At 41.3% G+C, this 15,508-nt stretch overlaps 1 protein-coding gene across 42 annotated transcripts in view; it reads left to right on the forward strand.

Moving 5' to 3' along the window:
- The window catches only part of NRCAM (neuronal cell adhesion molecule), a 300,157-nt gene that overhangs the window by 141,142 nt on the left and 143,507 nt on the right, over positions 1-15,508 (forward strand). The gene's annotated exons all lie outside the window — the stretch shown is intronic.

Genomic DNA, 15,508 nt, shown 5'->3' on the forward strand with positions numbered 1-15,508 from the left:
AGAACTCCATGCAAACCTGTCAACTTCCATGGGATAGAAGTGAAAGGTCAATATAATGGAGTAACACACACACGCACACACCCCTCTAGATTTTAGAGGGTACTGTAGTGTAATTGTGGTTATGCTGTAGTTTATAATCAGTCAGCAGAAATAGTGATGCAAATCATTAAGTGGGTACAAAGTAGTTGAACCAGATGTGCAAGTAGATGAAAAACTGCAAGAGCATCGATGAGAGATTCTGGAGGTTAAATTAGATATTGAGGTGGTGGGAAAAGAGAATCTAGTTGCAAACGGTATATCGCCAGTCCAAAATGGGGTATTGCCTTTTAAATTATTCTATACAGAAGCAGTAAAAGAGTAGCCACACACAACTAAAATTATGTTGCAGATTGAAGCAGTACTGCCACTACTTCAAAATGCTCTCTTCCCCCATTAATCCTTTTGATGAAACACAGCACTTACACAATTCTTTATCTCCTCACACTGGCAATCACTGTTGGTGCTATAACGCTACGTTCCCACAAACAGATCTAACACATTAAAAATGCTTGAGGAGAAGGGGTACGGCATGGTCAAGTGAGCTTGCTGTGGTGACATGTACACTGGCATAGGACAGAGCCATTCTGTAAGGGCATCATATGGCATGTGCATTTGCACCTTGACAGATGTCTGCATTGATCTCTGTAGTTGTGTGTCGTGCAGTTGCCCAAATTGTCTGTTCAGTGCAGGAACTGCCTCTGACATCTGCTGAGTTTGACAGTATTTTCCCTGGGGGAGTTTGAGATACAGCCTGCATCAGACCTTGCCTGTCAGTTATACTACTGTGCCCTACCCTGACTTTGCACCCATCGCTATGATAGCATTATTTTACACCCCATGTTCACTGCAGTACTTTTTAGTAGTTTAGCATACCACTATCCCTGTTTACATCCTGTGTGTTCATTTTGCATTCACTTTGCAGAATTTGTCCTGGTAATGGCTGTAGCTAATTAAACATTTGGATTTAGGCAGATATACATTCCCCTGTACAATTGGTGGAAAACACTGGGTGAAATGCAGGCCCCGTTGAAGTCAGTTGCAAAATTTCCTTGATCAGGCCATGCAGGAGAATGAAGATAGACACAGGGATGGATTTAAGTAGCAGGCTTTAACTTTATTAATTTAGCACCCATCCACAGTGTAATCTGCTCCATCTCCCTGACTCTTGCATACCAGGCATTTAAAGTGGGTCAGTTTTCTAGGTTACAAGTCTTTACCATCTAACTCAGAACAGGCTCTGCTCCACTTGCACATAGGATTCAGTTCACTCTTCTGAATCCTCCTTCCCTCACGGGGGATGGAGATTACCAAAGAGGGACCTTGGTCTGCAATGACTTCAGGTCTCTCCTTCCCCCATAGCCACGAGTACACCACTCCCAGGTCTCTTTTAGATCTGGGAGCTGGACCTTTTAGCCTTTATCCACACTGGACACTATCCACAAGTTGCGACAACTAAACATTCCTACAAATTACTAATATTAATTTCCGAGTCCTGCTCTTGTTTAGCCTAACTCCATGAAGCTGTGGAGAAAGCAAAAAAAAAAACCTACTAGGCCACTGCCAATTTAGCCCCACTGGGAAAAATTCCTTCCTGATCCTTAAAACAGGCAATCAGCGAGACCTGCAGCATTTTAAAAAAACATGCTACAACTATGGGGAAGGAGAGTGGGACAGCTACAGGAAATCTATAAAAGACCCAGGCAAAGGTTTATATTAATGAGGGGGAAGGAGGAGTGAGGGACCAATCAGCTCTCATGTCCTTTTGGCTGGCCAATGGCAAGTGAAGAGTCCCTGTGTTAGAATAATAGAATCACAGGGTTAGAGGGGACCTCAAGGGCCATCTAGTCTAATCCCTGCATGATTTGTTGTGTCTAAGCCATCCAAGACAGATGGCTATTCAGCCTCCTTTTGAAAACCTCCAGTGGAGGAGCTCCACAACCTCCCTAGGCAATTTGTTCCATTGTCCTGCTGTTCTTACAGTTAGGAAGTTTTTCCTGAGTTTTAATCTAAATCTGCAATGCTGTAGTTTGAACCCATTGCCTCTTGTCCTGCCTGCCCTCTGTGGAAAGAGAGAACAACTTTTCTCCATCTTTTTTATGGCAGCCTTTCAAGTATTTGAAGATCATTATCATGTCTCCCCTTAAATTCCTCTTTTCCCAAACTAAATATACCCAGTTCCTTCAGCCTTTTCTTGCATTCCATCTCTTTGATCATCTTTGTCACTCACCTCTGGATCCTTTCCAGTTTCTCTACATCCTTTCTATACATTGGTGACCAAAACTGGAGACAGTACTCCAGCTATGGTCTAACCAGTGCTGTGTAGAGCGATACCTCCTGTGATTTGCATGCTATGCCTCTGTTAATGAAACCTAAAATTGCATTTGCTTTTTTTGCAACAGCATCACATTGTTGACTCATGTTGAAGCTGTGATCCACCACAACTCCCAGGCACTTCTCAGCAGTGCTGCTGCCAAGCCAGTTAACCCCCATTCTGTATTTGTGCATTTGGTTTTTCTTCCTGAAGTGTAGCACCTAACATTTGTCTGTGTTGAATTTCACTTTGTTGTCTATAGCAGTGATGCACAAACTTTTCCAGTTGTGCCTCCCTACCAGTAACTGACTCTTCCCCCCCCCCCCCCCCCCCGCACACACACATTACTACACGGCCAAGGCTTCCTCAGCAGCAGAGCTTGGGCTGAAGGCGGGGCTGGGGGCGGAACTGAGGATGGGTCAGGAGCTGGGGCTAGATGCGGAGCTGGTCTGGGGGCAGAGAGGGAATGAGAGCAGAGCTGGGTGGGGATGGAGCAGGGGGCAGAGTGGAACTGGGGCTTGGGGCGTAGCGGGGTTGTGGTGGAGCTGGGCTGGAGGCAGAATAGAATTGGGGGCTGAACAGGGTTGGGGGAGCAGTGAGGCTGGGGGAGGAGCTGCTCTGGGGTGGAGCAGGGCTGTAAGCATGGCACTCCCTCCACACCCCCTGTGGGGGCTGTCCTGGGCCCCACCGCAAGGGGGTGGCATGAGACACCTGGTGTTGCTGCTTGCGTCCCCTAGGTGTACCACTGGTCTATAGCCCAGTTCTACAGTTTATCAAGAGCCCTCTGAATTTTTGCATGATTTGTTCTTAGTAAATTCTGCTGGCTGCTAGTGATTACCCCTTCGTCCCCCAGGTATTCGCAAATGGAATGTTTTATACATTGCTCTAGTAGCTTCCTAAGTATCAAGGTCAGGCTGACTGGTCTGTAGTTCCCGGCTCTTCCTTTTTCCCCTTTTTGAAGATGGGCACTAGGTTAACCCTTCTCCAGTCTTCTGGGACCTCTCCTGTCATCCATGGGTTTTCAAAACTTGTTGCTAGTGGCTGCGAGATTTCTTCAGCTAATTCCTTCAGTAACCTGGGGTGAATAGCATCAGGCCCCACTGATTTGAATTCATTCAAATTGGTCAGAAGTTGTCCAGTATGAACTCCTTTCCTCCATATCTTTTCTGGATCTGTCCACCACACAGCTGGTCCAATCGATATCCCACCTGGTGAGATGAGTGGGTGGCAGTTGACTGCAGTTGCACCAGGGTTTCATTCTATATCTTTTGTGATGAAATCAGAATGACTAGGGAGGTATGAAATTAGAACAGATAGCATGAACATCAATTACGTGAATTTTCTTTTCCTGTTATCTTTTTATTTTCATCAGTCATTTTGATTTGTAACCGGCCAATATAAGGAAGATTACACACAAGCCTGTCTTCATTCGTTGAAACTTAGTTAATTTGAAATGAGAATGACAACTGTGCCATACACAATGGGGGAATTCTCTCAGGAGAGATACCTGGCCCCTCTCTGAATACTGTGGTTGCCATTAAACAGTCAGCAGTCACCAGACTGTTGTTTTTGAGATCCCAGTTATTCAGATATACCAATAATAGGAAATAACTGTGGTGTGGTGACTACTGCCTTTCCGGTGATGACCTTTGTACTTTAGTAGTTTCCTTCTCTTGTACACAGAGCATTGGTGTATAGGCCCTGGAATCCAGGAGTGGTTTAAAACCTAGTGACCCCAGCTGTATTTTATGGATCCCAATCCGGCATGTCTGATTCTGAGAGACCCAAGTCTTGTCAACAAACTTGCCAGGCAGGTCAGCTAGCTTCAGCTTACACTACAAAGTTGATTAAAAGGCTTTATAAACTACTCTCAATAGTGAGTAAAGGAGAGAAACACTATGGGTATGGGCTAGAGAGGCTGTTGTTAAAAGAACAGGAAATTTATTTTTTTAATTATACTGTTTGTGCCTTCAGTTGGACTCAGTATTAGAATACAAAACACAGCAGATGATTTCAGACTAAAATGCTGTTAATTGGTTACCTAAGGCTGCAAATCCTGGCTGTTCCACAGTGACTAAAACTAACTTTCTGTGATTCTGTCCAAAATTCTCTGCTTATGCGAAAGCTACCTAAGCACTTAGTAAAATAGAACAAGCGGTGGTAAACTACTGAAGCTCCCAAGGGGTGCTGCGTTCTGTACGGGAATTCAAAGCAAAAAAATTTAAATGATGTATCTTGGCATATAAGTATTCTAGTTTTTACTGAACAGTGACTTTTGTTCAGGAATTCACAAGCTCTTATGGATTTTCTAAAATTAAACAGATGTGTGTACTGTAACTGTTCGATAATGTCATCAGGCATCGGGAACCCTATTTTGCAGTAGCTAAGTGTCTTTTCATATTTGACATGGTCCAGTAATGTTGCAGAGCTTTGCTGCTTCACTAGATAGTTGATTACTATCAGCAGTTTCTAAAGCCTTTTAATACTGCTGAAAGAATAGATAATAAGTCTACAATGCACAGTGCTAGAATGACAAAACAAAGAATGGATATTTAAATGTTGATGCCATTTAGTTTCCAAAATAATTACAATTCATATGGTTTTATTGGCTTTTACAAGTTTGGAATATAATTCTTTATTTTTCAACTTGTATAAAGTGTCATTCAGCATGAACACATTTCAGCATGAAATCTATCGAGTGTTTTAACCACAAAAAGTGAAAACACACATTGCTTTGAATATTGTCATCCATTCATTTATCAACAGACTTGTTGGTTTATGAAATATTATCAGAAGGATCTAAACTAAACAGTTCAAATATTTTGAAAGAGAACATACATTTCTGGTGTTTAAGTTTGCACTTGAAATGTTTTTAAAGTTTTGCAAATAAAAATAAATTACCGGTATTAACAAAATGGCAAAATGAATCAATAAACTACACATTGTGTTTGGCAAAAATAATGTAAAAAGTTACATATAAACAAGCACTGGAGATTAGTCATGCAAAATAATAATATTTTTCTATGTATTTTCTTTGAAAGAATACATGTTTTAAAAGTAGGAAACAATATGAATTTTGTTTATTTATTTTTCATTGAATTCTGTACTAAGTAAAGCTGAGTGTGAACATAAATTTGAGATTTTCATAATGAAACGTTGAGAAAAGAATAACTTAAAAATATAGCTCACAATAGCTTTTGCAGACAAATTTCTTTTGTGTGTGTGTGTGTGTGTAAATATATATATAATCTCTCTTTGTTGGTATCATAAATTGTTAATGCACTGTAGTATTTACATCTTAAACAGAAACAACAGCTGATTGACTTTAAAGTATTTTTTCTACAAAGAAAATAATAATTTACTGTAGCTTTGTTGTGATCAATCAGTGCTCCAGAGAAAAAAATTCTTTTCTGTTTCAAATAAGGTATATCAAGAGGTGAAATGGAGTTATCGGTCACAACTATCTCTGATAAACATTTGTTCTCATGTCAAAACTTGTACATATTTTGTCAGAATCAGTGCAATTGATTACCAGCAGGAAAAGGCTGCTGACAGTGACAGTACAGGTTATGGCTGAGATGCTTGGACTAGTTCTTTCTCATTTCATCACTTTCTAAACAGAATCTTTTAGTAATTCATAAGCAGTTCTATTCATTTCTTCTCCTCATCCAGAACCTCCTCTTCATCACTGCTGCAAATGTGATTTGCTATTTTCCCTTTTAGCAACTGTTTTAAATTTTGGATCACTCCATGGTTTTCAGGCTATTTGTACCTTAATGTGTAAGCTGAACAGTTCTAGAGTTCCAGACATGGTGAATGCTCTGGGATACAACTAAATGAGGAAGCCAGGAGTGCTAGAAAATTTATTTTTAAAGGAGCCGGCAGACAAGTCACCAGACCTACACGACTCTGCTTACAAATCTTTCAGATATGGAGTATCGTGGCACATTGCATGCCAGGGGCCTGGATGGCAGATGGCTTATTTACCAAACTGATTTAGATGTGAAAAGAGGTCATTCCTTTATATTGGTATAAGGGAATGGTCAAAGTTTTAGGATTTTTTTTTATATTAGAAGAATCGATTTTCACATCTTTGGTTAAAACATTATTTTTCCTCATGACTTAATCTATGGTGTATTGTCTTTCTGCACAGCATCCTAATACATGTGTCTAAAGGTCAATAAAATAAATTATAGCATATATACAGAATTATGTGGGGGAAACTTATGCATAATGCTTGCCTGAATCCAAATGAGCTGTAGAAGATACCATGCCTTTATGAGCATTGCATGCCTCAAATATTTTAGAAATACTAACTGAAAACATCTAGGAATTATGCTCTTGAATGATGCAATAGTTTGAAAAAATCAAATCATTTATTCAAGCTGCTTAGAGTGAATAAGTGCAACAAATAAATGAATTATTAGGCATCTTTCGGAATGAAATATTTTTGAACTAAAGTTAATTCTTGCATTATTTTGTTTTACTAAAATATTTTATTTCTTTTTGACATTCACTTTATACAGGTTGTCTTAGGTTATTCTTATAACTTATTATAGAAATAGATATTTTATAAGATTGGATAAGGATGCACTTTTTTATTAGATATGCATTACTGTGTATAAACTTTGTTGCACATATCTTTTTTATTAACACTAAAATGTAAAAGGAGAATAAAATAATTTGGTAATAAGGTTGTCTTTTCATGTTTTTATAAAAAGGGTATCTGTTGTTTTTTTAAATTATATTGTTAGTGACTTATCCTACCCATTTTTGTTCTTGAACATAAAAAAAAGAATGTGTAAGCAAACTCTCTATAGGAAATCCATTGAAGGGTTGAGATTCCTTCTTGCATGATTTATTGTGAATGGAGAATATATCCTATCTTCCTCAAGTGCTGTTTTTATGCATCGTCTCGCTCTTGATGGAAATACAAGTTGGGCTGCAACTCTTGTGAGGACATATGGAGAAAATGTGTTTTGAATTATAAAGATCGTTTTAAAAAAGAGAAGCTAATAATGGAGTTCTTAAGAGTATAATGAAATTTAATAATACGTATCCTCTGATTGTATACAGGAAGTTATAAGAAAAGAGTGAATGTGGAGTTTACATTTTGCTGTGCTGTTTCAGAATGGTTGCAGCATAGTTAAAAATGAAGACTGTGGACTTGAGCCTACTCCCACTTTTTCAGTATACATTAGGAAAAATTCCACTGAAGTGAATGGAGTTATACCCATATAAAACTGGTGTAAATAAAGATAGAATTGGACCTAACATTTGAAGCTATAGTTCTAACTATTGTGTACAGAAGAGGGCATTCCTAGAAACTGTCTTGTCATTTTGCCTATGACAAGCAGAAGGGAAGGACAAGTCACATATATTTATGCATATAATTGTTTACATTCCTAAGGCTCTGATCCTGCAAATATTCACGTACATACTTAATTTTAAGCATGAGAGGACCCCTTTGAAATCACTGGCAGTAGTCATGCTGAAAGTTAAGCATGTGTGTAAATGTTTTGCAAGATGGGGTCTAAGTAACTGCAAGATAATACTATATTGCAAGCCTGTCTTTCTCCCCTTCCCCCCATTCATACATACTTGTTTATTACCTTTCCTTGTTGTTCCATGTTGAATTTATATTATGCACTTTTAGGGGCAGTAGCCTTGTCTTTGTGAGGCACCTAGATCATCCTTTGGCAATTGAGAAACTATTAATAATAATGTGTGGAATTCTCACTATGCATTCCTTCAAATGCTCCTCTCCAGCTGAGTGGTGGGGAAGCATGGTCAGAGTGGCAGCAGGGTGGTCAATTCTTGGGGGGCCAGGGAATGAAAAGTGCTTGATCCCAAATATGCTAGAGCTTAGCCCTTCTTTGGTCTCAAGTGCACAGGGATATTTGCCTTGAGGAGTGGGAGGGGTTTCTCTGGCTCCTATTGACCAGCCAGGAGAGCTGGGGGAGCCAAAAAGCTCTCATTGGGGCCCCCTTCTTAATTTAAAGCCCTCCTGGGTATTCATGGGACATTTTGCCACTATTGCTGCCTTGTTTCATTCCCCCGTAGTTGAGGTATGCTGAGCTGTGTTTCCAGGATGCTGTGGGTCTCACTCATTGCCTACTTTTTGAATAAGGTAAGAATTTTTTCTTATGAGCCAAATTGGCAGATGTCCAGAGGAAAGCTTTTCTTGTACCATTATGAAGGCAAATTTAGGTCAAAAGAGTAAGAATGGGAATTTTAATGATGGAGGAGTATAAGAATGTTTAGTTCATTACAACTTACAGCCAGTGTCCAGTGCAGATAAAGGCTGAAAGGGCCAACTCTGAGAGGTAAATGAGACCTGGAATGTGGCTGGGGAGTCTTTTTACCCGTAAAGAGAAGGGGAGACATGAAGTTGTTCATGGACTGAGATAACCATTGTTACCATTTTCCCCATCGCAAGGGTAGAGCAAGAGGATTCAGAGGTGGTCTGAGTCCTTGGATTAAGCTGAAGAGGTTCAGCTCTGAAATACTGGTTTTATGGTGTGAGGCCATTTAACCTTGCACTGGAACCAGTTAAATGCTCACTATGGGAGTTAAGGGGATGGACGGCACGGCTCAGATTTGCAGCCCACAGCTTAAAATCCATCCCTCATCTGCGTCTTATTCCCCTGTGTATCCTGAGAAATAGAAATGTGAAAGGAGGTTAAATTCAGCTTGAACTCTGTATGCTATGAAGTTGCTGAATACAGAATAGGAATCCAGCAGAAGTTACATAAAAGTGATGAGACATAGTTCTGTGAAAGCAGGTGTCATAGCCATCAGGTGGTTGAGCTGAATAGACTGCTAGAATGAAAGATGATATAATGCACAGTATGCGTTAAGATTTTGTGTGTCACAGTTAAATCACAGTGAGAAAAGTGGAGAAATTGTGCCCCAATTGAAAGGAATGAAAAAGAATGACCATACTGTGTAATTATTTGATTAGCATGAATACAAGTGCATAGCACAATGAAGTGAGGAAAAGATTCAGTAGCAGTGTGATGGAATTCTGTGGGAGATGCAGCAAGTGTGGACTTTTGGTAAGCAACTTTATTTTCCCTACAATAAAAACAAAGCTGGGGGAGGAAATCTATTCTGATGGCATCTCTTAGTAAGGCTCTTTAACTCTTAAACCTTTTGAATACTGAATAAATTTTGAAGATTGCTGTATCATTGTTTGCTGTTGATGCCCTAACCATTTCTGTGTGTGAATCAAAAGCAGTGAAGGGGAACAAAAATACTAAGAAGTTTATTTGGTTAATTTTATTGTATTTAAAGAACTTTCTTCTGCCTAAATATATACAGCCAAATGTTCCCCTCTACAGCACAGACCCCTTGTTTCCCATCCTTGCAGAAGACCCTTCAGAGGTACTCCAGAGGATTGGGCTCTCGTAGGAGGGAGGAGCGGAATTAGAGTTAGGATCATGGAATGACTTTTCATTGTGCCATTGCCCCCACCTGGTGCCATGAGAATTCTCAGACTGAGTTGAGCTACATATTGGCTATGGCAGTACTAATTTATAGTAGTTTCTTCACTGAAGAGTGAAATGCACATACCTCCAAAGGGTTAGAGAGAACTGTAAGGATCATAAACACATTGCCAACGTGGCTCCTGCAGGAATCTTGCTGTGGGGGAGGCTGCAGGCAGAGGGCACATGACATTTGCTCAGATGGCCCTGACCTCCAGCAGTTTCCCTGAGGCCATTTGGTTGGAGAGGAGGTGCAGGGGGCAAACATTGGTAGATGCCATTCTCATCTACTGAAAAGTGATGATTATGGAGTGGATGACGTTTAGGATGTATGAGGCAGATGTCTCATCTTTCACAAACAGGAGGAAATTCAGTTCAATTATTGTGTGGTCTCTTTTTTTTGTGTCTGCAGTTATTTGCAGACACAATGCAGGTAACTTGGTAGTTCAAATATCTGACTGCACCTTCAGATCAGGTGCTTTGATTACCAATTGACAGTAATTACAGACAAGAGAAAAGCCGTCCAGCTTTTGAAATTCTGGCCCTTAATATCATTAAAACCGTGAAAGGAAATTGAATAGCTCTGTATGGATAGTTAGAGTTAGTTAGGGTTTAATTATATTTGTCATCATAATCCACACTTCACTAGGTGCTGGTTTTTGTACAAATCCCATGACCCAGATACACTGAATGGTTCCTTTTAAAACAGTATTTTAATCATCCTTTTTTAATCCTTGTGTTGTCTCTCTCTTTTTCCCTATGGCATTCAATATCTTGGTTAGTCCAGTGCCAGTGGGTGTTCAGTGGCTTGGGTAAACTCTTGCTGATTAAACATTTGGGAAAACATATGTTTGAAGTTCAGAGAGTCTCAGTGATACCTCTTATTAGCTTTGTAGTCAGAAAATAGTCAGAAATTCTGCTTCATGATATTGAACATCAGATTTGTTGCAGTTCCCCCCAACGAACATTGTAGATATTAACTTATTGCATTTTTAATATTTCAAGACCTATTAGAAGAGAACCATAAGATTAGCAGAGACCAAGGTGTTTCTTGTATGCCCTACTACTGATATGAGGATTCTAAATGTGTTATTTCCTGCCCAAAAATAAGTCTGTTCCTTATGGACTTGGCAAAAACGGTTTTCCAGTGTTATAGTATCTGTTTATTAATCTTAAAAATGGAAATTATTCCCATGGATTTAGAAACTTAAATGGTTTTAAAATCCTTTTCTAATGCACATTTAATTCAGTTGGTGAATGAGAATTTAGCACTTTACATGATCTGGTAGGAGTATGTATTGAGCTGAACTTGATTCTGAAGCATCACTCTGAAATAATTTGTAGTTTATGTCAGAAAATGTATAACACGCCATTGGCAAAACACCAGAACCCCAACCCAAAGAGAAAGGGCTAAGAAATCTTTGCAGTGGTACAGCTTAGACCAAGTTCATGCCAAAGAGAGACTGGGTCGTGGGGACACTATGCTTAATTTCACCATGTGATATCACCATGCTTTCTCAAACTGTGGAGCCAGACCCCATGGTTGCAGACTAGCCTATGTATGGGTGGGTCTTAAACGCTTGTCTTAATATTGTATTTACAAACTTGACAATAAGAAAATGCAAATCTCTGCATGAGATGTCCTTTTAGATTTCTTGTGCTCTTGTTCCAACTCCCTTATCCAGGATTTCCCCTGTAATGACTGTGTTTGCAGGAAGCTGCTGTAGCACTGGCATTGAGAATATCTCTTCCTCCGCTCTCAACATTCTCACTGCTGGTGTCCAGCCAGCCTGGAGCGGCTGGGAAAGAGAGAGTTAGTTGGAGGAAGAGACAGCAGATGGCAGGGAGGGAAGGTGTCATGAAATGCTAAACTGTATTACACTGTTCAGCTGCTAGGTAGCACAGTCGGTAACGTACCTTACCAGAGCTGGTAATGGCTAGAGGGAGCAGTGTATTAAAGATTTCTAATGGGAACACATCTGGTGCATCTCTGGGATGGAAGCTGTGTAACCAGTCCATATCTGGCACATGTCATGGTGTCAGAAATGAAGGTAGCCAAACTGATGCGAGAGGAGAACAGAAACAGAAAGAAAGCCGCACCAAATGTTGCAAGCAGAAAAAAAAAAAACCAACAAAGTTGATGCCATTTTTCAGTGCCCCAGAGAAAATCAGCTTTGGCAGACCTTCAGAATAGACAGATTGGAAGCAACATTTTGCAAGATTTTGTATTGCTACTAAATTCCACCAGTAAACTGAAAACATTCAGGTATGCTCTTTAATGTTCTTTAATGTATGCTATGGGGATGGAATTCAGGCAGACAGCATCTTTAAATCCTTTCCTTCACTGAAGATAGTCAGAAAGATGACTATGACAGTTCTGGCTATGTTTGCACAAGATGTGGGAAAATTCATAGCCCAAGAGATGTACATCCAGCCAAAGGCACAAGATATAATAAACGCACAAAATGTGGACATTTTGCAATTGTTTGCTGACCCATATTACAGACAATCCAGAACAGTAGAGGGGAGGATAACAAGCTCTTATGGGCTCAGCCAGAACTAACCAGGCACACCTCTAAGGCTTGCTCTGCCTGGAGGGAGGAAGCTCAAAATGGGAATCCTGCCACAGGATGGGGCGGTGACTAGGGTAAGACTGATGTGCCTCAGAGACTGATGGCTTCAGGGTTAGAACAAATAAGAAAATGTTCACAGATCCTGCCACACCCGAGACTGTATGGACCAGGTATAAAGCTGGGGTTACCAAAAGAAGGGGCTGGAGGCAGACCCTAACCTTGATCAAGGACACTAGAGCTTGCAGATAAGCCAAACCCCAAAGGGGTAGCCAAAAGAGTGCCTAAAAGATTGAGCACCTTTGTCTTTTTCTTTTACTCTGATTCTCCCTCTCCCAGGGGATGGAGAGGGAAAGGCATCTTTTGTTTGGAGAATCCCTTGTATGCCACAAGTCTGGAGAAGAAACCAGCCCAAATTGTGGTCTGGTGGGGACATGAGGGGGTCTCACCCACCACAGCCTGCCTTATTATACTTTTACACTTGACTTCCGAGAGCTTATGTTCCGTTCTCTTTTCCTCACTAGGATTTGACTTCGAATTTTTAAAAGATGCCTTTTTGTCTCTAATCACCTCTTTTACAGTGCTGTTTAGCCATGATGACATTTTTGGTCCTCTTACTGTTCTTTTTTATTTCTATTATTTGGGGTAAACATTTAGTTTTGAGTCTATTATGGTATTTTTAAATAGTCTCCATGCAGTTTGCAGGCAATTAACCCTTTTTATAGCCATTTAACTAGCTTCCTCATTTTTGTGTACTTCCCCTTTTTGAAGTTAAATGCTACTGTGGTGGCCTGCTTTAGCATTTACCTCTCCTACAATATGTTAAATTTAATTACATTATAATCACTATTATAGAGCTGTTCAAGAACTATTGTTTCTGGAATATATCACATTTGATGACACAGCCTTCCTAGAGAGTGAAACTAAATATGCACGGAAAGACTGTTTACTTAAAATGGACTTATCAGCAGAAGAGAAAGTCCTATCATTTTCAACCCCTCCAAGAGCTGAAATCACTTGACTAGCCCTGAATATATTCTGAACTGCATGGGCCAGTTGACCACAGAAACAGCTTACAAAGACAAATAACCTTAAGAAGCAATGCTGAACCATATGGAATAAAAATACTGCTATCAGACAGACATTAGAAGAAACTAGCTGCTGATTTATGCAGATTCAGAGGGACTGAACAGAACAGGGCAATTATCTAGCAATCCATCCCTGGTTGTCCAATCCCAGTTTCTGGCAGTTGGAAGTTTAGGAACACCCAGAGCACGGATTGCATCTCTGACCATTTTGACTAATAGCCATTGATAGACCTATCCTCTATGAACTTATCTAATTCTTTTTTGAACCCAGTTATACTTTTGGCCATCACAACTTCCCCTGGGAATGAGTTCCACAGTTCGACTGTGCATTCTGTGAAAAAATACTTGGTTTCTTTTAAACCTGCTGCCTATTAATTTCATTGGGTGACCCCTAGTTCTTGTGTTTGGGAAGGAACGTAAGAACGGCCATACTGGGTCAGACCAAAGGTCCATCTAGCGCAGTATCCTGTCTTCCGACAGTGGCCAGTTCCAGATGCCCCAGAAGGAATGAATAGAACAGGTAATCATCAAGTGATCCATTCCCTGTCGCTCATTCCCAGCTTCTGGCAAACACAGGCTAGGAACACCATCCCTGCCCATCCTGGCTAATTGCCATTGCTGGACCTATCCTCCATGAATTTATCTAGTTCTGTGGATGAGGGGTTTGGGGTGTGGGAGGGACTCAGGCAGAAGGTTGGGGTACAGGGGGTGAGGGCTCTGGGGTGGGGCTGGGGATGAGGGGTTTGGGGTGCAGACAGGCTGCCTCGGGGCAAGGGCCAGAGAGGAGGATTTCCCCCCAGCCCTCTCCGCACAGGCAGCAGCGAGCTCCAGGGGAGGCGCATCACTGTCACTGCATGTGCTCCTAGATCCCCTCTCAGGTACAGGAAGCCCCCTTGTCTCTCCTGCGGTAGGTGCCGGAGAGGGGCGGGGGGCTGCCATCACATGTGCGCCTCCTCCCCTGTTGCTGCCCCTCACTGTAGCCTCACTGGGGGTGGTGGTTGCGGCTGCCCCTTGTCCAGTGTGAGGCAGGAGCGGTGACTGCGGGCGGGGGGCCCCTCTGTGCTGGTGGAGGGTCTCATTGGAAAATGAAAGGGTCTGAGGGGAAAGGGCAAGCTCAGGGTCAGTCTGCCCTGGCAGTAGTGGATGGGGGGGCACTAGGACCCTGCGGCGGCAGTTGATGTAGGGAGGCAGCATGGAGCTGCAGGGGAGAGACAGGGACCCTCCGGACCCCGGAAGGCGAGCAGGGGCAAGTGGGGCTGGGGGACACTCGGGGGAGGAGTGTGGGGGTGGCAGGCGGGGCCGGGGGAGAGACCTGGCCCCGAACATTGATGGAGCTGGACTCTGGGCCCTGAATATTGCTGGAGCCCGGGCACCATGAGCCGATATAACTCACCACCTATGTCCTTTTCACATTATTTTCTTTGGATTCAGTACTTACTATGCATTTTGTGAGAATCTATAGTATATGCTTGGCATACGTTTTATATGATGTGGAAGCAAGTATTTTATAGTAGAAAAGCCCTTTCCCATCTATTTGATGGAAAAATATACTCATCTTCATTTCAATAACCAAAAAACAGACAGCAATAAATTCTGTATGTACGCATAGCCTTGTAGAATAAAATTGAAACATACCCTTCTTGTTCAAGAGCTTGTTTTACAAGGACAAAATAGGAGTTCTCATCAAAACTATAATGTATGCAGAAAATATCCTGAGGAAAATAGCAGTCAAGCAAATTAGCATTAAACAAATATGTTTAGTGGAATTGTGGATCGGTATATTTGTGAATTGGAAGTTCATGTTTGCATCTTTTAAATTATTACATCAAAGTGTAATGTTTACCCAGGGCTGGATTTAGGGGCAGGAAACCTATGTGACCTCCTAGGGTGCCAGGTTTGGGGGCTGCCAGCTCGCGGTTCTGTTTTTGTTGTTAGCAACAAATGGAAAAATAAAATGTTTGAAGTAACATGTTTCAGGTATTCCATATGTGGATTCATTTTTCACTAGCCTCC

This window comes from Chrysemys picta, chromosome 1 (genome assembly GCF_011386835.1).
Source record: "Chrysemys picta bellii isolate R12L10 chromosome 1, ASM1138683v2, whole genome shotgun sequence".
NCBI classification, from domain to species: domain Eukaryota; kingdom Metazoa; phylum Chordata; order Testudines; family Emydidae; genus Chrysemys; species Chrysemys picta.